We start from the raw sequence: 21656 nt of genomic DNA on the forward strand, positions 1-21656 counted from the left end.
GGAGAGCCAGAATCAGTGGACGAGATTTCCTCAAGTCTAGGGTATCATTGACTGCACCCACATCACCCTGTGGGCTCCTAAAGAAAGAAAGAAAGCTTTGCATTTATATAGCGCTTTTCATGACCTCAGGACGTCCTGAAGCACTTTACAACTAATGAAATACTTTTGAAGTGTAGATTTGCACACAGCAAGATCCCACAAACAGCAATGACTTGATGACCAGATAATGGGGGAAAAATTAGGTTATTTTGCGCCTCCCGTTAGTGCCCTAAAAGGGCACTAATGGGGCGCAAAGCAACTAGCGCCTGGGCACGGCTATGTTTGTGGCGCTTGCGAATTTCACCAGACATTTTGCGGCAGCACTAAACACTACCGCCATGATCTCCTGCACCCGCAGATTGTGACGTCAGTCGAGCGTGCAACGCCCCGGTAGCGTCCTGGACCAGATATTGAGTGGCGCCCTCTGCCTTTCCAACTACCACTAGCAATGACAGTTTGAGGGGAACATTTTGCAGTCAGGGTCTGGGGGAGTGCTATTTAAAGGCGACCGCTTCCTGACTTTTTTTGTTGGTGACATTTCTGCACTATGCATTCTGAGAGAGAGAGAGACTTCGGGAGAGATTCAATGCTGTGTGAAGGAGTTTTGGTTACGGAGCTGCACTTTGCAAGTTCATTTTGATTTGACCTTCCTTGCATCGATTTAGAAGAGACAATGGGGGCTGCACTCTGAGCTCTTTCCCTGGGCCTCTCCATTATTCTTTCCAGCAGATTTGATGTACAAATCTCTGCAGGCCGATATTCAAGGCTGCAATGAGCAGGGTGTGGATGGAGAGCAAGATCGACCCTCCCCTTTAAGAACTGACCGACGCCAATGTGTTTCTGTTCCATTGCTGACTGACATCACATGAGCTTCGCCAGCGCTCTGTGGTAGCACCTCACTCCTTGGCATTAGTGCCTTAAGAGAGGTGTGTAGCACCTGATTTAGCATTTCCATCACCTCCAGGGGCGATAGGAGCCAAGTTTGCAGTCGGAGGCGATAATTAGCACCAGGCGCTAAACTTTGCGCCCAGCCGATAATTGCGCCCCAAACGGGGCGATACCGAATTTCTCCCTCAATCTGTTTTAGTGATGTTGGTTGAAGAATAAATATTGGCCAGATCACTGGGGAGAACTCCGCTGCTGTTCTTTGAAATAGTGCAATGCACGCAAAGTCCTACAAAGAATGCGCTATGTTAACAACGTTGTTCACCCATTAATTCTAAACATGAGTGTGTTAGCCCGTGCTCAGAGCAATATCAGCCCCAGATAGATTATAGCATGTTGTTCCACTAGCCCATTTGAAGTACGTTTTTATTCCCCCATTCCCCATTCAGGGAATGTTCTGAAATACTGCTAACTCTAAGCAGTCGAGAGTGAACACTAGGACGGAATTTTATGGGGTCCGTGAGGGCGGGAAAGGGGGTGGTTCGGGTGGGAAATTTGAAAAAAGTGGGTGCGGGTTGAGAACCCGCCGCCATCCCGCCCCCGCGTGCCTTTCCCTCAGGCGCGTTTACCGGTGGGGCAGCGACACGACCGGCAGAGGCGAGCAACCTAATTCAAATCATTATAACCTTGTTTACAAACACTTAAGAGCCTTCCCACCACCAACCCCCCCGCTATATTTTAAATTTACCTGGATGACTGCAGGAACCACGCTGCTCAGGAACCACGTCTGTGAACCTGAAGCGGGAGTTGCAGTCAGAATCAGGGGAATTTATAACGGGGAACAAAGACATGGCAAACCAATTAAATACATACTTTGGTTCTGTCTTCACAAAGGAGAACACAAATAAACTCCAAGAGATGTCGGGGAACATAGGGTCTAATGAGAGGGAGGAACTGAATGAAATCAGTATTTGTAGGGAAATGGTGTTAGGGAAATTGACGGGATTGAAGGCTGATAAATCCCCAGGGCCTGATAATCTACATCCTAGGGTACTTACGGAAGTGGCCCTAGAAATGGTAGATGCATTGCTGGTCATCTTCCAAAATTCTATAGACTCTGGAAGAGTTCCCATGGATTGGAGGGTAGCTAATGTAACCTCACTATTTACAAAAGGTGGTAGAGAAAAAACGGGGAATTATAGACCGGTAAGCCTGACATCGGTAGTGGGGAAAATGCTAGAGTCCATTATAAAAGATGTAATAGCAGAGCACTTGGAAAACAGTGACAGATTGGACAAAGTCAACATGGATTTACAAAAGGTAAATCACGCTTGACTAATCTATTGGAATTTTTTGAGGATGTAACTGGTAGAATAGATAAGAGAGAACCAGTGGATGTGGTGTATTTGGACTTTCAGAAGGCTTTTGATAAGGTCCCGCATAAGAGATTAGCGTGTAAAGTTAAGCCACATGCAATTGGGGGCAAGGTATTGACCTGGGTAGAGAACTGGTTGGCAGATAGAAAGCAAAGAGTTGGAATAAACGGGTCTTTTTCCGAGTGGAAGGCAGTGACTAGTGGGGTACCGCAGGGATCGGTGCTAAGACCACAGATATTCACAATATATATTAATGATCTAGACAAGGGAACTAGATGTAATATCTCCAAGTTTGCAGACGACACAAAGCTGGGTGGGCGTGTGTGCTGTGAGGAGGATGCAGAGAAACTCCAGCACAATTTGGACAGGTTGGACGATTGGGCAGATGCATGGCAGATGCAGTATAATGTGGATAAATGCGAGGTTATCCACTTTGGTGGCAAAAACAGGAAGGCAGATTATTATCTGAATGGCAATAGATTGGGAGAAGGGGAAGTGCAACGAGACCTGGGTGTCCTTGTGCACCAGTCGCTGAAGGCAAGCATGCAGGTGCAGCAGACGGTTAAGAAGGCAAATGGTATGCTGGCCTTCATAGCGAGAGGATTCGAGCACAGGAGCAAGGATGTTTTGCTGCAGTTGTACAGGGCCCTGGTGAGACCACACCTTGAGGATTGTGTGCAGTTTTGGTCGCCTTATCTGAGGAAGGATGTTCTTGCCATGGAGGGAGTGCAGCGTAGATTCACCAGACTGATACCTGGGATGGCAGGAATGACGTATGAAGAGAGATTGGGTCGATTAGGCTTATATTTTCTAGAGTTTACAAGAATGAGAGGGGACCTCATTGAAACTTATAAAATTCTAACAGGACTAGACAGACTAGATGCAGGAAGGTTGTTCCCGATGGCGGGGGAGTCCAGAACCAGAGGTCACAGTCTAAGGATAAGGGGTAAGCCATTTAGGACTGAGATGAGGAGGAATTTCTTCACCCAGAGAGTAGTGAACTTGTGGAATTCTCTACCAGAGAAGACAGTTGAGGCCAATTCATTAAATATATTCAAGAAGGAGTTAGATATATTTCTTAAGGCTAAGGGGCTCAAGGGATACGGGGAGAAAGCAGGGACAGGGTACTGAGTTTGGATGATCAGCCATGATCGCATTGAATGGCAGAGCAGGCTCGAGGGGCCGAATGGCCTACTCCTGCTCCTATCTTTTATGTTTGAGTGGCCATTGCTCCAGCTGATTACTTGACAGCATAAAATGTAGTATAAAAGCTCCCACCTGCCAGATGATCTCTTTCCTCAGCAGAAGCCTCCATCCAGTGTCCCCTCATTGGAAGAACCTCTCACCATTGACAGTATGCTTCTGTCATCTGTACTTCACCTGTCATCTATTCCATCAACATGGGTGCCATTTATACTGTCTCAACTTGGTCCTCAGAATCTGACCACGATGAGCCCCAACACCAGCAGCACCAGGCACACCAGCAGCACCAACAACAACACCAACCTTCTCTGCACTCACCTGATGCTGCACAGGAGAGAAGGCATCGGCATCCACGCACATTGCTGCCCGGGAGGCCAGGGACGGCCTCATCATGGCCAGATTTACTTAATGATGCTGTACATCCATATGGCTGCCACATGCTGTGCCAGATTGGCACCACTCCTCAGCAACACCATAAAGCATCCGTGACCAAGCCATTCCTTACACACTCACCACGATTGCTGGAGGTACCGTTATGCCTCACAATTCACTGCAACTCACTAAGCCACTTCCAAAGGTGCACACAAATGTGTCCAAGAATGGAAAGTGTTGAAAATAACGTTTTTTATGTTTGACAGCACATTAACGGAAACTTTACACGAACATAGAATAAAACATCCAAGTAGCTACCCTTGTGAATCTACTTGTGTGTCATCTTTCTCTTCCGCGTGCTTCAATGAGGTACTAGCCCTGTGGCTTCAGCAGATGTAGAGGCGACCTGCTGACTTCCCTGCTGCCAAGGAGCTGGAGAGCACCTTGCTGCACATCAGTGGGGCCATGAGGACCCAAGTCTAGGCCAACATCCCTCCTAGAGAGGAGGTGCATGAGCCTCTGCCATCTATTCTCCATACATAGCCATTTATGCTCCATAGATACCATGTGCTCCTGCGAATGCCGCATTAGCTGCTCCATGTAGGTGGCCATCCTATCCACGGAGGAGCCTACAGTCGCCATCACCTGCGACACGGTGGTGCTCATGTTGGAGATGGACTCCTCCATTCTTTGAACATTTGGAGGCATCACGCTCACAAAACCTGCCAGAGCCCCCTGCACCTCTTCCTGCACCTCCAGGATCGCCTTCTTTCTGGATGGCCTCTTAGGTTCAGCGTCTGCATATGGCTGAGCAGATCTGGGAGCATCCTACGCCCTCCAGCGAGGAGTCTCCACTGCTGTCCCTGTCAATACCATCTGCTCTTGCTCACTTGTGAGTTGTGAGACACCAGGTGACAACACTACTCTATCTCGCAAAGGACCCACCGAGGTGTGCGTATCTGCGCTGCTGTTGGGTGCACTTATGTCTGGTGAAGGTGCATCCTCCTCCCCCTGGACAGTGGGGAGGGGGGTTCTTGATGGATCTGTGGGGGAGTAAAGAGATGAGTTTGATATGTCATATGAAAAATGGCTACAGATATCATTATGCACATGATGACCATTCACTGGCTGCTAACATCAGTCCCCATATAAATGACTGCTGTATGCCATGTAGATGTACAATATTTAATTCTGTCACCAGGTTGCCGAGATGTGCCCCGCTCTCCATCTCCCACTTCCAGCTGCTTAGCGACCCCAGATATTTCTAAAGCAGCCTCCTCTACTGTTGTAAGGTTTGCAAATGATGGAAGGCCATTGCCGGTTGTCTCCCTCTCCCTCTTATTTTGGGTTCTCTTTTCCTGCAAGGAGGGAAAGGAGAGAAGATTGAGTGAGAGTGATGGATGAGTGTAAGGAATGAATGGGTTAGATCTTTAGAGGGAGACTATGATGGAGTGGGGTGGCAAAGCCAAGTGGCCTCCTTGTGTGGTGTTAGTTGGTATGATTGCATTAGGGTGAGGGTGAGTGTGAGGGGCGGCTAGTGAGATGGGATGTGATAATGTAGATAGAGAGAGAGGGATGGGTGGGCGTACAAGGTATGTTGGTGTGAGCAAGATGTGCAGGAGTAGGTTTGGGAAGGCAGAGTGATGGGGAAGTGATGAGAGGCACAGCAAGATGAGGTTGTGTGTGGCTTTGTACTCACATTTCCTGATCTGATGAGATCATTGAAACATTTGTGGCACTGTACCCAGATCCTCCTGACCATATCCCTGTTGGTGACCTCCTCTGCCATCTCCAACCAGACTGTTTTGGTCTCCTGGGGAGGTCTCTTCCACCCATTGGATGGGAAGAGGACCTCCCTGTGTGCTGGAGGGAGCCATCGGTGAACCTGGGTGCAGCCCTCTGCCTCTGTGCAATCATTGTCAAAGTGTTTGCAGCACTCCAATGCTGCAGTCCACTGACAGCACTATGTTACATTACCCTTCAAATGTAATGTGGCCATGGTCCCTTTAAAGGTCCCAGCTGAAAACGCATCATGAATGATGTCACCAGACCCGCACCATTTAATTGAGCCGGGTAACGCGCAGGGCAGGCTTAATCGGCCTTATTAACGTAAAGTCGTTCTGTGGAGTGGGATGGAGCCAGCAACGGGCTTACAACCCGCCATGGCGGCCGCCTGCACCGGACCCATCCAGGTAAAAGGAATTACGGCCGATATTTTGGATTTTTCACCACAAAAATTGAAAAAAGAGCCTCAAAACCAATATTGTAAAGCAAAACTGCAGTATTTCTTTAATTGAATAGTAATTGTGTTTGTTTTTGTTTTAAAAAAAACATTTCCAATACTGGACTGTAGAAGATGTTTATTTGAAAACCTGAAGTTGTAATGAAGGTTCATGCTTGCCTTAGTAAGCAAATATATTGCACAGTGCGAGGGAGATTCCACAGATCAGCAGGCTGTTTGGTCTTCGGAGACTACTGCTGCTCCAGTACGGCTGTCAAGTATCAGATTGATCTAGCATAGAAAACTAAGGTAACAAAAGCCTCTAACCTCAGTTATATACACAACACAGTAATCAGCTGATGCAGCGATCATTGGTAATAATCTCAGCCCAGCAGTATTGCATCAGCGATAACCGTCTGTCATCTCATTCCTGCTGCTGCCGGATTGGAAAGTGTTTGCTGTCCTGAGGCTAAATACGTCATTAGATATGATTTATTACAATCAGCGGCTGTTATGATGCACTGAAATTGCCGAATCCTTTTTGCACATCAACGCTAAGTTCAAGCATTATATCACAATATTCTCTCATCACACAACAGGAGCTGAACTTTGTGGTTAACCCTTTTTCATTCACCCAACAAGGAGAAACAGCTAACCAGATTGGACTTTTCAGTCTTTAGGAAATCCTGTCAGTGGAAAAAGTTTACGCAATTGGCTGACATTTTTATGATTATTAAAGCCCAGTCAATATGCAGGAAATCATCTTTTACAGCTGTGAGGGGGATTAAGTTCCTAGAGGATTAATACAGAGGCATAGCTGGGAGCTAGACAATTATGGTGCACAGACACTATTGCTGTTTAGTCTTTGGTTCCCATAGCTACATTTCTGAATATGATATAAAAAGAGGACAGGATGGCAACTAGGAAGTAAAACATCAAGTGAAGCTGGGCCTACAACTTATATGTGACACAAAAAGATCTTTTTAATCAATTACCAAAAGATCTTTTTGCTGATGGCCATCATTTAGGGCTGATTTAGAGGTGGGGATCAAGTGATATGGAGCAAAGGTGGGAAAATGAAGTTGAGGTACAGATCACTGATCTAATTGGGTGGCGGAGCAGGCTCGAGGGGCTGACTGGCCCACTCCTATTACTATGCTCCTATCAGATGCAAGGTGGCATAGTGGTTAGCACTGTTGCCTCACAGCGCCAGAGACCTGGGTTCGAATCCGGCCTCGGGTGACTGTCTGTGTGGAGTTTGCACATTCTCCCCGTGTTTGCGTGGGTTTCCTCCGGGTGCTCCGGTTTCCTCCCACAGTCCAAAGATGTGCGGGTTAGGTTGATTGGCTATGATAAATTGACCCTTAGTGTTAGGGGGATTAAATACGTGGGGTTACGGGGATAGGGTGGGATATGTGTTGGTGTAGGGGTTACGGGGATCGGGTGGGATATGTGTCGGTGCAGGCTCGATGGGCCGAAATGGCCTCTATCTGCACTGTGGGGTTTCTGTGATTCTGTGAAGGTAGTGTCCTGTCTACCAACATTCTAGTTTTTAAATTAAAGTAGAAAAAGGACCTTGCAGGACCCTGTACATCTGTTCCAATAGCAGTGGGGGACAGTGAGTGTGAGGGTGATGAGGGAGAACAAGATAGATTGTTGCAATCTGGCCCTGTCCTTTTTTTATAAGACTGCGTATCTGAGTTGAATACTGGTCTTTTGAATATTAAATCTGGTAATTATGCCCAGAAGCCAAAATAAACCAACTGTTGGACAGCTAGGTTCATTCCTGACAGCATCTTGTCAGCAGGTGCCCAGAAGAAAATTTAGGTCATGCTGTCAGATTTCTAAGAAACTTGATCAGGTAAAGAATAAATATTAATTTGGTCCAAAAATACAAAACGACAAATAATAAGTGGCACTACATCAAAGAAACATGAACATCAAGTAATATATTTATTTTATTAAGAAACAAATTCTAATGGTACCTTACTGATTTAATGTAGTATTTGCTTGAACAATGATTGCTCAGGTGTAGTCAGGACATCTTGTCCTGGAGTTATGAAACTGTAGGGGTGATACATTAATTAGATGCTCAGCCCACTCTTCATGTAACGTATTGTTGTTGCTCCTGCACAAAAAGATGATTAAAATCTAAATGGTTTTGTAAAATGTAGCTTTATAGATTGATGGACCAGATTGAGATTTACAAATGATAATTCATCTAAGATTGTTACTGCTATTACTGATCTCCATTTTATTGCTTGCTTTCCTTTCTCCCCACCCCAAACAGCTGAAGTCAGTCATGCTTAATCTGTAGGCATCTGGTTACCCTCATGAATATTTATAAAACATAAGGAACTACATTTGTGCCTTGGCACAATGGTGGAAACACAGTTTGTGCTGAGGCAATGCAACCTTCTGTTTCTTGCATTGAAAGTTCCTATCCCAACATTTCTCTAGAGCTAGGGATTTGCTTCACGATAGTTTTCCCCCTCTTCAGCTATCTTAAAGGGGTGTTGACATGGTAATTTGGAGATTAAAGGACAAATTCAATTCCTGGCACAGGAATGAACGGCCAGCTCTGAAAGCTCCGTTTTAGTGTGGCCATATTGATGACAAGGTTTTACTGAAGCACAACTAATTGTACATGTTTGACTGCATTTAGAATATGTATCCAGCTTTTGCCATCCCATTTTAAGAATAATGTCAATGTTTCCGAAAGATTTAGAAAGATGATACCAGGAAGGAGAGGCTTCAGTCATGATGAGAGTCTTAAGAAACTGAACTCTCTTCATCGGAATAGTTTAAAAATTATGAAGACATTTGGTGAGGTAAATAGGGAAAATTGGACTCGAAATTGGTTTGCGTTGGCCAGGAACTGGGCATGGGAGCAATCCCTGTGCCGTAATGGTAAACTCAAGTCACATTTGATATTGGGCCTTGGGCCTCATTTACAAGAGACTGGTACAAATGCATTTAAGGAAAGGCTAGACAGACATATGAGGGAGAAGGGAACAGAGGGTTATGCTGATAGATTTAGATGAGGAAAGACTGGAGGAGGCTCGAGTGGAACATAAACGCCAGCATGGGCTGGTTGGGCCGAGTGGCCTGTTTCTGTGCAGTATATCCTATGTAATTCTATGTAATTTCAGGCCGCTGCATCACCAGCAGTGGTCCTCAGGTAAGTTCTGGGAAAGGGAGGGGAAGCTCTTTCAAAAAGCCGGCACAATGAGCCGAATAGCCTTATTCTGTGCTGTATCATTCAATGTTTCTAAGCGATCGGGAGGGATGGTGCTGAACAGGAGAGGGGGGCAAACGATCGGGAGGGAAAGGGGCGATCGAGAGGGAGGGGGTGTTGGGAACAGTGGGGAGGCAATTGGGAGGGAGGGAGCAATATGGTGGCGATCAGGAGGAGTCCGAACAGGGACCAGCAATGGTATTCGGCACTGGAGAGAAGCTGGGAGGTGCAGGTAAAACTTACCTTTTTGGTAACTTTTCTTTAAGGACCACTGATTAGGTCAGATGTAGAGCCTTTTTTGCTGAATGCAGCCGGCCCAGCGCCGCCGGCTGCTCTCTGGCAATCCAATTTTGCACAGGGGGCATCAAAGAGATGTTCTAATGCATGTTTCAGGCATGGGCCCTGGACGCCTCTTTTTCTGCCTTTACCAATATGGCAGACGGTACACCTCCGGCTCGTAATGAGCACGTACATCCTTCCTGCCATGTTGGATGCTTAGAAACCTATTTTACGCCTGAAAAACAGGCACGGTGCCATTGAATTTCTAGGCAACTATTTCTAGTGGTCAGTTACTAGAGGGCACAAATTTCAGATCATCACCAAAAAAATGAAGGAATGTTTTAGGAGACTATTTTAATTTTAACTTAGAGAGTTGTTCTGACATGGAATGTCCTAACACCAGAATAGTAATGGAAGCAGAATTTATAATAGCTTCTGAAAGGAAAGTGGATCACTATTATAGAGCCAACACAAGCAGGGTGGGCTGAGTGACTTTGATGATTCTATGATTCCAGTGGAGCTTTGCATGAATTTCTTAATGTTGCTAATCAACTTTTAAAAAAAGTTATTACAATTTTAGTCTTAGATGCTACTGGTAATCCATAGATATAATTTTGTCATTAACTGTTCTGTTGTACATCTCAGTTTACAAGCACAGGAGAATGCCAAGTAAGTTGCTTTGCATGTCGCAGTGACTGCTGTGCTATCTCTTTGGGCTGGATTTTCTCAGCCCCAAAGAGGCGGGCATGGAGATGGGACTGCTGGGAAAGTTGCAGAATTTGGGGGTGGGTGGCAAACCCACCCCCAACCCGCCTCCGTGCCCTCTTGCTAGGAGGCGGGAAGCCATCCTGCCCCGGGTCCCATCTCCTTGGAGGCGGGAAGGGATTAAAGTCTATTAATTGCCTGTTAACAGGTAGTTAACAGGCAGAAAATAGGATTATCCCCATTTTTCGTGCTGAAGTGCGGGCTTCCCGACCTGGGGGAACCCCACCGGGGTGTAGGAAGTGAGTAGGAGGTCTACGAGGGTTGGAAGGGTCTGAAAGTGCGATGTAGAGGTGAGTGAGGGGTGCAAGTGTGGAGTGGTAAATATGTGAGGTGAGTGTAAAGTGTAAGAAAATGTTAACTTACCTTTGTTTCTACCTACAGCCTTCAGCCGCTGTGGAGCCGGAGTCCCCAACATTTCCATTGTAAAGATCACAGACTGGCTGTTGCATTCTCTGATCCAACAGCCAGCTGATTTCTGCAAAGTAGACAGGTTTGATGAGTCCTGAACACAAGGATTCATCAAACTACACAGAATGTCAGTGTTTGACAGCTTCATAGAGCTGTCAAATGATGACATTTCTTCTTTCAAAAGTTCTTGACAGATGACACGTCATATGTTGACATGCTCGGTCACTGACTTCCCCCTAATTGGCCTGCTGAGCCCGCCAGGCGAGCTTAACAAGTTCGATCAGGGGAAATTCCCGCTGGTTGGCCAGAAGCTGATGGAGGCAGGACTGAGACCCAGCAAGCAGCAGTCCCGCCTCCAAAAGCTTCCCATTCAGAAAACCCAGCCCTTTGAGTCTCCTGCTGATGATTGTCAGCATCAACCAGTTTGTCATGGATAATTTTATTAGTTAGGGTCCCTACTTTATTGTTCAATTGAGAAGGTCATCGAAGGGCCCCATGCATCACTACTACCAAACCCAGGATTTATGTGTCGGTTGTCCAACATGTGACTAGTATTGGAGCAATTACTTCCATTTCTTAAGGAAACTTACAGGAAACTTAAGCTGCCTTTGCACTATTTTAGGCAAAAGTTTTTCTGACAGTGTTTCACTTCACTCACTATTTTGTATCTCAGCCATATCTGTAATAGCCTGGCTGTTTTCTATTGCAGTGGCGTCACAAGAAAGAGCATAAAGCAGTAGGTAACATGCTGACATTGACCTTCAGTCACTTTATCCTGCTGATCTGTTGACTTGTGGCTTGCAAACAAGGAAGTAGATTGCATTGCAACATTATCGTAAGTAGATTTTTATTTGATTTTAATGACAATGAATTTTGAGGAATCAGAGGCTATTGCTTCAGGCAAGATAAGAAGTAAAAACCCATTACCATTATTGTTCATTTAGAATTTCATTTAGATTATGCACTTTGGCAGGAAAAATCATAGAGCAAGTTATTATCTTAATGGCAAGAAACTGGAAAGTACTGTAGTACAAAGGGATCTGGGGGTCCTGGTGCACGAAACTCAAAAAGTTAGTATGCAGGTGCAGCAAGTGATTAAGAAGGCCAATGGAATGTTGGCTTTTATTGCTAGGGGGTTGGAATATAAAAACAGGGAGGTATTGCTGCAGTTGTACAAGGTATTGGTGAGGCCGCACCTGGAATACTGCATACAGTTTTGGTGTCCATACTTAAGAAAAGACATACTTGCTCTCGAGTCAGTACAAAGAAGGTTCACTCGGTTAATCCCGGGGATGAGGGGGTGGTCATATGAGGAGAGGTTGAGTAGATTGGGACTCTACTCATTGGAGTTCAGAAGAATGAGAGGCGATCTTATTGAAACATATAAGATTGTGAAGGGGCTTGATCGGGTGGATGCGGTGAGGATGTTCCCAATGATGGGTGAAACTAGAACTAGGGGGCATAATCTTAAAATAAGGGGCTGCTCATTCAAAACTGAGATGAGGAAAACTTCTTCACTCAGAGGGTGGTAGGTTTGTGGAATTTGCTGCCCCAGAAAGCTGTGGAAGCTACATCATTAAATAAATTTAAAACAGAAATAGATAGTTTCCTAGAAGTAAAGGGAATTAAGGGTTACGGGGAGCGGGCAGGAAATTGGACATGAGTCTAGGTTCAGAATGGTCATGGCCCTGTGGGTAGTGGAGTGGGCCCAGGGGCCGTGTAGCCTTGTTCTGCTCCTACTGTGTTCTAATTCTGTTAGATTTCAGGAGATGGTTTTATTCCTGTTCCTGGCTGGGGTGGAGATCGCCTTTACAGAAGGTAAGTACTGTAGAAAATATAGGGACAGAGTGATCTCCTGGAAGAATTTCGATCGCCTAGATGGGTCGGAGAGGAATTTCCCAGATTTTTTTCTCCCAAATTGGCCATTGGGTCTTTATCTGGTTTTTCGCCTCTCCCGGGAGATCACATGGGTTCGGGTGGATGCAGAGTGATAGAAGATTTGAGGTTAGGATCAGATCAGCCATGATCTTATTGAATGGTGGAGCAGGCTCGAGGGGCCGATTGGCCTACTCCTGCTCCTATTTCTTATGTTCTTATGTTCTTATTATACTGTTTTACTGTAATAACAGCAACTTGCCTTTTTATAGCAGCTTTTATGTGGGAAACTTTCTGGAGGTGTTTCACAGAGGAGAAAGTGGGGATTTTAGGACAAATGGTATTTTACAGCTAATAAACTGAGATGTGGGCATCACAGCTGTTTCTGGCATTGAAGGTTTGGAGGTCCTCCTTGCAGGAGCAGCACCAAAGGAGGGCCACCAGGTAGGGATCTGGTGTCTATCAGTAAATTCTAGTGTCCTCATTTTATTGCCACAAATCTCTTATATCATAAATTGAAAAATGCCACTTTTCTCCCCCTGCTACCTGGTGTAATAAGGGAACAATGCAGCAAGCTGGTTTTAGGTCACAATTTAGGTCACTGTTTTTTGTCTGTCAGTTTATGAATTGGTTTCTTTATTGTTGACCGCAGTACACGTGGTTAATACTGGCCTCTGCAAATTAGAAAAATATAAATTCTGACCTGGCAGGGCAAAGTTAATGAATAAGTGTTTGAGCTTTTGGTTTCTAAATGACAAAGGAGATATCAACTGAATCTCTGCACTCCTCCAATTCTGGCTTCTTGCGCATCCCTGATTTTCTTCGCTCCACCATTGGCGGCTGTGCCTTCAGCTGCCTAGGCCCTAAGCTCTGGCATACCCTCCCTAAACCTCTCTGCCTCTCTCTCGTTTAAAACCTACCTCTTTGACCAAGCTTTTGGCCGCCTGTCCTAATATCTCCTTATGTGGCTCTGCGTCAAATTTTGTTTGATGACATTCCTCTGTAGCACTGTGGGATGTTTTATTGTGTTAAAGGCGCAAGGTCAATGCAAGTTGTTGTTGTTAAATGCAGACTTATTAACTGAATGAAGGCCCAAAACACTCATTCCGGGTGAAGCAGTGATTTACTTGTACTTTTTCCAATTTAGTATACTATATTTGCTACTCATGATGCGGTCTCCTCTACATTGGGGAAACCAAATGCAGATTGGATGATCGCTTTGCTGAACACCTCTGTTCAGTCCGCAAGTGTGACCCTGAGCTTCTGGTCGCTTTCCACTACATCCCACTCCAACTCTGACCTCTTATTCCTCGGACTCTGACACTGATCCAATGAAGTTCAATGCAAGCTCAAGGAACAGCACCTCATCTTTCTACTAGGTACTTCATAGCCTTCCGGCCTTAACATTGAGCTTAACAACTTTAGATCTTGGTCATTCTGTAACCATTGACACCTCCTCTGGTCCCATCTGTTTTTTCCATATTTGTCCCATTATTAGCTCATTTTGCCTTGTGCCATCATCACTTTTGTCATTTAATCACTCCTGCCCTCCACCCTATCACAAACCTTTACCTTTTGTTTTTTCCCTGCCCCTCTTTTCCCTGGCTCTGTAATTGCTTAAAAGCTGTTCACCACTCGTTCTGATGAAAGGTCATTGGCCTGAAACGTTAACTGTTTCTCTCTCCACAGAGGCTGTCTGACCTGCTGTGTGTTTCCAGCATTTTCTGTTTTTATTGCAGACTTATTAGAGTTATTCTGTCAAATAGCATCTTTGACAGTTGGCTGGACAATGTACTAATTGCCAGCAATCATAGGTATTCAAAATACTTAGCAGGCAATCCATGCAATTAAACGTTGGTTGATATCTTTTGTTCTGATATGACTTGAAACATCTGACAAGTTTGGTCAAATCCTCCGACACAAATGTAAGAATCAAATATCTTGGAGGTGGTGGTTTTGCACGATGGCCGTGTCTGAAACTTTTGACAAGGGGCAAGGGCCACAATTGGCTGTAATATTTTGATAGACTATGTATAGTATGTTCAGTCCATGGGCCTTGCTACCATCTACCTAGATATTGAGCAGGTAAAGACAAATTGCAGTTTGCAGGGGGATGTGGGATCCGATTACGGGAGTGGTCGGTGGCACTGAACCTGAATAAAACTGAGTCACATAACACACCATTCCCCTTCACCATTAAGGCTATACAAGTATTCACACAGAGATAATAATAACCCCAAAGATCGGTCTTTCACACTATGCAGATCTGACAGATTTATCCCAGTTCAAAGAAGATCAGGGAGTTCTTCCCAGAGTCCCTGCCAATATTTATCCCTCAATCAACATCACTAAAAAAAAATCATATTATCACTCTGGTCAATATCACATTGCTGTTTGTGAGAGCTTGCTGTATGCAAATTGGCCACTGCGTTTCCTACATGACTACAGTGACTACACTTCAAAAGTACTTTATTGACTGTAAAGCCTTTCGGGACGTCTTGAGGTCATGAAAGACGCTGTATAAATGCCAGTGGGAGAAATTGAGTACCTTTGCACCTCCCATTAGCGCTAACAGGGCATTACCAGCTTAGCAACCTGGCGTGGTGTTAGTATCAATGCCTGCGAAATTAAAGCGGAGGTTTGTGGCGGCGGTACCCACTAGCGCCACGCTGTCATGCGGCTGGAGATCGTGATGTCATCTGGCTGCGCAGCACCCCGGTAGTGCCCTGGCTTAGAAATTCACTCTCGCCCCCTGCCTGAGCACCTGCCGTTAGCAACAACAGGTAGAGGAGGTGATATGCAGTCGGATGAGCGCTGGAGGAGCGCTATATAAAGGTGTCAACATCTGGTATATTTTTAATCAGCAAAGACTGCTGCCTTGTAAGTTTGACAGATCTCCGCCACCTCCTGCAGTCAGACCTTGAGCCTCACATCAGGACCACCACAGCTCTCTCAGTGGTAGCCAAGGTCACCATCGCCCTCAATTTCTACGCCAGCGGATCCTTCCAGTGTGCAACAGGAGATATAGTGAACATCTCGCATTTCACCATCCATTGCTGCTTCCGCGAGGTCACAGATGCTCTCTACAAAAGGAGAAGGGATTACGTTTCCTTCCACATGACCAGAGAGAAGTGGTGCGAGCGTGCATGTGGCTTTGCCAGGACAGCGGGCTTCCCCTTGGTGTCAGGCGCCATTGACTGCACCCACGCTGCTCTGCGGGCACCTCATAACAATCCTGAGGTATTTCATAACCGCAAAGGCTACCACCCACTTAATGTGCAGTTGGTGTACGACCACATGCAGCGAATCCTCATCGTCAATGCTCGCTATCCCGGCAGCAGCAACGATGCCTTCATCCTGTGCTAGACCGGTGTGCCAGCTCTGTTCCAGCCACCACATCAAGCTCGTGGCTGGCTGCTGGGAGACAAGGGCTATCTGCTCTCTGCCTGGCTCATGACTCCCCTCCCCAACCCCAACGCTTGTGCCCAGTACTCATATAATGAGAGCCATGCTGCCACCAGGAACATCATCGAGCAGACCATCGCGGTGCTCAAGCAACGGCTCTGCTGCCTTGACTGCTCGGGAGGAGCCCTCCAGTACTCGGCTGAGCGGGTGTCTCTTTTTGTCGTCGTCTGCTGCTTGCTGCACAACTTGGCCATCATGAGGGCCCAGCCAGGCATAGCCGCACCACCTCAGGAGGAGGAAGAGGGAGACGAGGAGGAGGGCGAGGATGAGGATGAGGAGGAGGAGGAGGAGGAACAGAAGCACGAACATCAGCGATGGAGGAGGCTGCCACTCAATTGCCCTTGTGGAAGGGCGGTCCATGACGGCCTCATCAGACTTCGGTTCCAAGGAATTGGAGGCCACTTCCCAGTTGCTCAGCACATCCCCATCATTCCATCATTTTCTCATTCCATACCACACCCCAAAGCTGAAATGAGACTCAGCTCCAAATCTGCACATTCCAACAATAAATGTATCCAAATTCAGCAACCACATATATACAGCAACAATATTAACTAATCACCCTTGTGCAAACCCTTACTTCCCCTCTTTACAGTGCCTTTCCCTAATCTAGTGCTCCTATGTAGTGTCTCCCCAGTGGCTGCAGCAGAGCTGGTGGAAGGCTGCTGAGTGTCGGTGCCAGAGACTACAGATGGCCTTGCAGGATGCCCACGACCAGCTCTGGGCCTGGAAGGCCTGACTGTAGACTGCACCACCTAAGGCTGGGCAGCGGCAGCAGTCTGGGCTAGCTGGATAACAGGCAGCGACAAGGGCAATGGCGGAGTGGCAGTGGTGGGAGCAGGAATCCTGTTATCCTGAGAGAGGACAGCAGTTTCTTGCTCCACTCACACACTGCCACTCCCCCGGGGCAGCACCTCAGCATCCCTACCAATCTGCTGCAACACCGTGAGATCCCCGGTAGACTGTGGTAGACCCGGCGATAATGGCAGCAGTCAGAGTTTGCGTGGCATCAAGCTGAGACGGCATGAGAGCAGTCTGAGACTCGATGCCACCAAACATTGCCTGCATTACAGCAGTAAGATGTTGCGTCGCTTCTGCCTGTGCTGCAATGGAAGCTGTCACATCACCCACGACACTCATCATGAGGTCTGGACCCGCACTTGTAGTGTCCGAGTATAAATAATACACGGACTGCAGGAGAACAATAATAACAGGTATTTACTGAACAGAGGGTAACTTAAGACTGAAGTACAGCAGCCTGCTATGGCTTTATATACAGGGGTGGTCACTGCCGGTACTGCAGTATAGAATCAGTTCTTCTCTTAAAGGTACATACACAACAATTCCTCCCCTTTTAGATAAACAGTACATACCATTCATTTAACAACTAAATAATAACTAATTACAATTACAATTTTCTCTGTACTATATACATCAACTGAAATAATCATTTATAAGTTCAGTCTTTGAGGAGGCTTCCTGATCCTGACTGGATAGCGCCTTTCTTGAGTATCCTGTTCTTGCGGCGGAGTTGATTCTGGCTCATTATCAATGGTTGGTTCGTCAGCTTCCAATACCACTGCTTCTGAGGTAGACGCAATCTGTACTTCGGGTTGATTACCAGGTGCACCTGCTCGTGGTATGGGTTTGGCTTGTTCCTGTGACTCTAGAATCTGGTCAGCATGTCATCTCACGATGCTCTCTCCAACGTCCACTGTGTACATTAGTGGTCCCTGCTGTGTGCATGTCGTTCCTGGCTGCCATTTTTCTGTTCGGTAGTCGCGGGCCAAGACTGGTTGTCCTATCTTGAAGCTCCTGGTTGGCTTCTCATTTATGTGCTGGAATTGCTTATCCTCAACACCTCGTCTTATGTTTGGTTTGAGCAAATCCAGGTGACATCTTAGCCTTCGGTTGAAGAACATTATGGCTGGAGCTTGGTTGGTGACTGCATGTGTCGCATTCCGGTAAGCAAACAAGAAATTATCCACCTTGTGTTGTAGTGGTATGTCGTCATTATACATTGCCTTTATTGCCTTCTTAAAGGTCTGAACAAACCTCTCAGCCAATCCATTTGTGGCTGGATGATATGGGGCAGATGTGTAATGTTTCACCCCATTATTCCTCAGAAACCTCCGGAAATCCTTGGACACAAACTGTGGCCCATTGTCGGAGCAAATCTGTTCTGGCAAGCCATTCCTGGCAAAGAAGGAACTGCAATAGTTTTCTCCGTGGTGGTGGAGGACATTTTGATGACCTCTGGCCATTTTGAATGAGCGTCCACAGCGATTAGGAACATTGAGTCCACAAATGGACCAGCAAAATCAATGTGTACCTGTTGCCATGGAGATGAGGGCCACTCCCATGGGGCCTGTGGTGGAGCGTTTTGGACCTTCTGGCATCCTGTGCATCTCTTGGTCATATCCTCGATTTCTTTATCGATTCCCGGCCACCACACAAACGCCCTGGCTAGGCTCTTCATTTTTACCCCTCCCAGATGACCCTCATGAAGCTCATTGAGCACTCTATCTCTCAACTTGGGTGGAATTACCACTCGGGATCCGCACATCAAGGTCCCCCGGCACACTGACAGCTGTTCTCTCCTTGGCGAGAATGCTGGCAACAGTGAGTCGCCATGTGCTGGCCATCCCTTCACCGTCAAAGCATAGACCCGAGAGAGTGTCGGGTCATTTCGGGTTTCCTTCTCTATACTTGAGTTTGTAACAGGTAGACATTCGACTATGGTCGTATGGAATATCTCAACAGGGTCCACTGCAGGTGCTTCCTCTACCGTAGGCAATGGTAGGCACGACAGCTCATCAGCATTTCCATGCTGTTTCGTACCCTTGTACTCTATGTCGTACTGATGTGCCCCTGGTAAAAGTGACCATCTTTGCAGCCGTTGCGCCGTCATCACCGGAACGCCCTTCTTTGGGTTAAAAATGGAGACCAGGGGCTGATGATCAGTCAGTAGGGTGAATTTCTGCCCGTGCAGATAGTGATTGAACTTCTTCACCCCCCACACCAGGCTGAGGGCCTCCCTGTCAATCTGGGCGTAGTTACACTCGGCTGAGGTTAACGAGCGCGATGCAAAGGCTATTGGCCTCTCTGAACCGTCACGGAATTTGTGTGACAGCACCGCTCCGATGCCGTAGGGAGACGCATCACATGCTAACCGAATTGGTAGTGTTGGATTGTAGTGGGCCAATACTTCTTTTGAAGTGATTAGGCATTTACATTTCTGAAAGGCACGCTTACACTCATCACTCCATTTCCATGTTACTCCAGTTTGCAGTAGGGCGTTCAGTGGGTGCAGAATTGTAGATAAATTCGGCAAGAACTTATGGTAGTAGTTCACCAACCCGAGGAACGACCTCAGTTGCGACACATTTTCCGGTGCTGGAGCCTTGACTACAGCCTCAATCTTGTCCGGCGACTTGTGCAACCCTTCCTCATCAATCATGTGGTCACAATACGAGATTTGTCTCCTGAAGAACTCGCATTTGGGGCGGTTGGCTCGTAGCCCATATTCCTGTAATCTCGTGAGCACCTGTTCCAGGTTGGCAAGGTGTTCACTGTCATATTTCGCCCGTAACCAGGATGTCGTCCAAATAACACTGGGTCCCCGGGATCCCTTGCAGGACTTGTTCCATCGCCCTCTGCCAAATAGCCGGGGCTGATGCTACCCAGAATACCAGTCGATTGTACTGGTAAAGGCCTTTGTGAGTGTTTATCGTGAGGTATTTCCTAGATGCTTCTTCCACCTCCATTTGTAGATACGCTTGGGCCAGATCAATCTTTGTTAAGCGTTTCCCTCCAGATAGTGAGGCGAAAATATCTTCTATCCATGGAAGTGGATATTGTACTGTGTGCAGGACTGGGTTCACAGTTACCTTGAAGTCCCCACAGATGCGAACCTTCTTCGGTTCCCCAGGCCTGCTGCTCAATGATTTCTTCATTACAGGAATGATGGGTGTGGCCCACTCGCTCCAGTCCACCTTGGACAGCACACCCGAACGCACCAGACTCTCCAGCTCTGCTTCAATGGCTGGGCAGATTGCGTAAGGTACCGGTCTGGCCTTAAAAAAATTTGGGTTTGCGTTATCTTCGATTTTTATCATTGCCTTACTCCTTTTAGAGTCCCAAGTCCTTGTTGGAACACCTCTTTTGCGTCAGTTAGAATTTTTGACAGTCGTCCAGGTGTGACGTCATCATTCTTTTTATCAGTCACAGTTAGCGCCTGAATGGAATGCCAATCCAATTGTATTTTTCAGATCCATTCACGTCCCAATAATGGTGGTTCTCCATCTGGTAGTATATATAGATACAGTTTCTGTGTTTCCTTGCCGTTGTATTCAACTGGCACCCTTATTTTTCCTCTGGGTAGACTTTTTGCCCCGTCTATGTCTTCAATACAATGGACGTGTCCTTCAATGTTATGTGTGAGAATAGCCTCTCATAGTCTCGTCGATTCATGACAGTTAGGGCTGATCCTGTGTCCAATTCCATCTTTACTGGGGACCCTGCTATCATGAGGGTGACCCAAATGGTTCGGTGATCCTCCTTTGCGATCACGTTGTGTAACTTTAGACAACTTAGTCTCCTGCTCCCGGAGTCCTTATCACTCTCCTGATCTTCCGAACTACTGCCTGTCATTTTCTTTACTTTCTTGTACTTTTCCTTAGTAGTTCTTGTAGTGTTGGTTTTCTTTCCCGACCTGCAGACTCTTGTTATGTGTCCCATTTTCCCATATTGCCTGCATACTTTGTCCTTAAACCAGCAGTCCTTTTGATCATGGGTTGTTCTGCCGCAGCTATAGCACTTTTCTGCTCCATACGCCATTTCGTTAGCGCTGTATTCTTGTGGTTTCTGTTGTATTTCTGCAGCTCCCCGTGCTGTTGCTTCGTAGGATACTGCCACGCTGAAAGCCTGTTCTAGCGTCAGGTCCTTTTCTGAAAGTAGTCGTTTCTGGGTTCCTTCACTCTGGAGCCCGCAGTCAAACTTATCCCGTAAGGTGTCTGCCAGTCCTGCTCCGAACTGGCAGTGCTTCGATAACTTGCGTAGTTCCGTAAGATAGTCAGCATTGCTCTCATCTTTGTGCTGGTTTCTTTTATGGAACTTGAATCTTTCTGCTATCAGCAGTGGTGTAGGGTTTAGGTGTTCCTGTAAGACATTAACAATCTCCTCAAAACTTTTCTCCATTGGTTTAGCTGGGGTAATTATATTCCACAATAGGCCGTACGTTCTCACGCCCATCAAATTTAATAATACCGACGCCTTCTTTCCATCGGCCACCTCATTTGCCTTTCAGTACACTTCAATTCTTTCCACATACGTGGTCCAGTCTTCTACCTCGTTGTCGAAAGCAGTGATACTGCCACTTTTCGGCATCTTGGGTGATTTAAAATGGCGCCTCCCGCGCTTTTTCTTCTTCACCAATGGATTAAAACGGCACCTCCCGCGCTTTTCCTTCTTCCTCAATGGAATAAAATGGCGCGTCCGTGCTTTTCCTTCTTCCCCTTGCTGCCACGCT

Source organism: Somniosus microcephalus, chromosome 11, assembly GCF_052327205.1.
Source record: "Somniosus microcephalus isolate GS21.2 chromosome 11, FLI_Smic_1.0, whole genome shotgun sequence".
Taxonomy (NCBI): domain Eukaryota; kingdom Metazoa; phylum Chordata; class Chondrichthyes; order Squaliformes; family Somniosidae; genus Somniosus; species Somniosus microcephalus.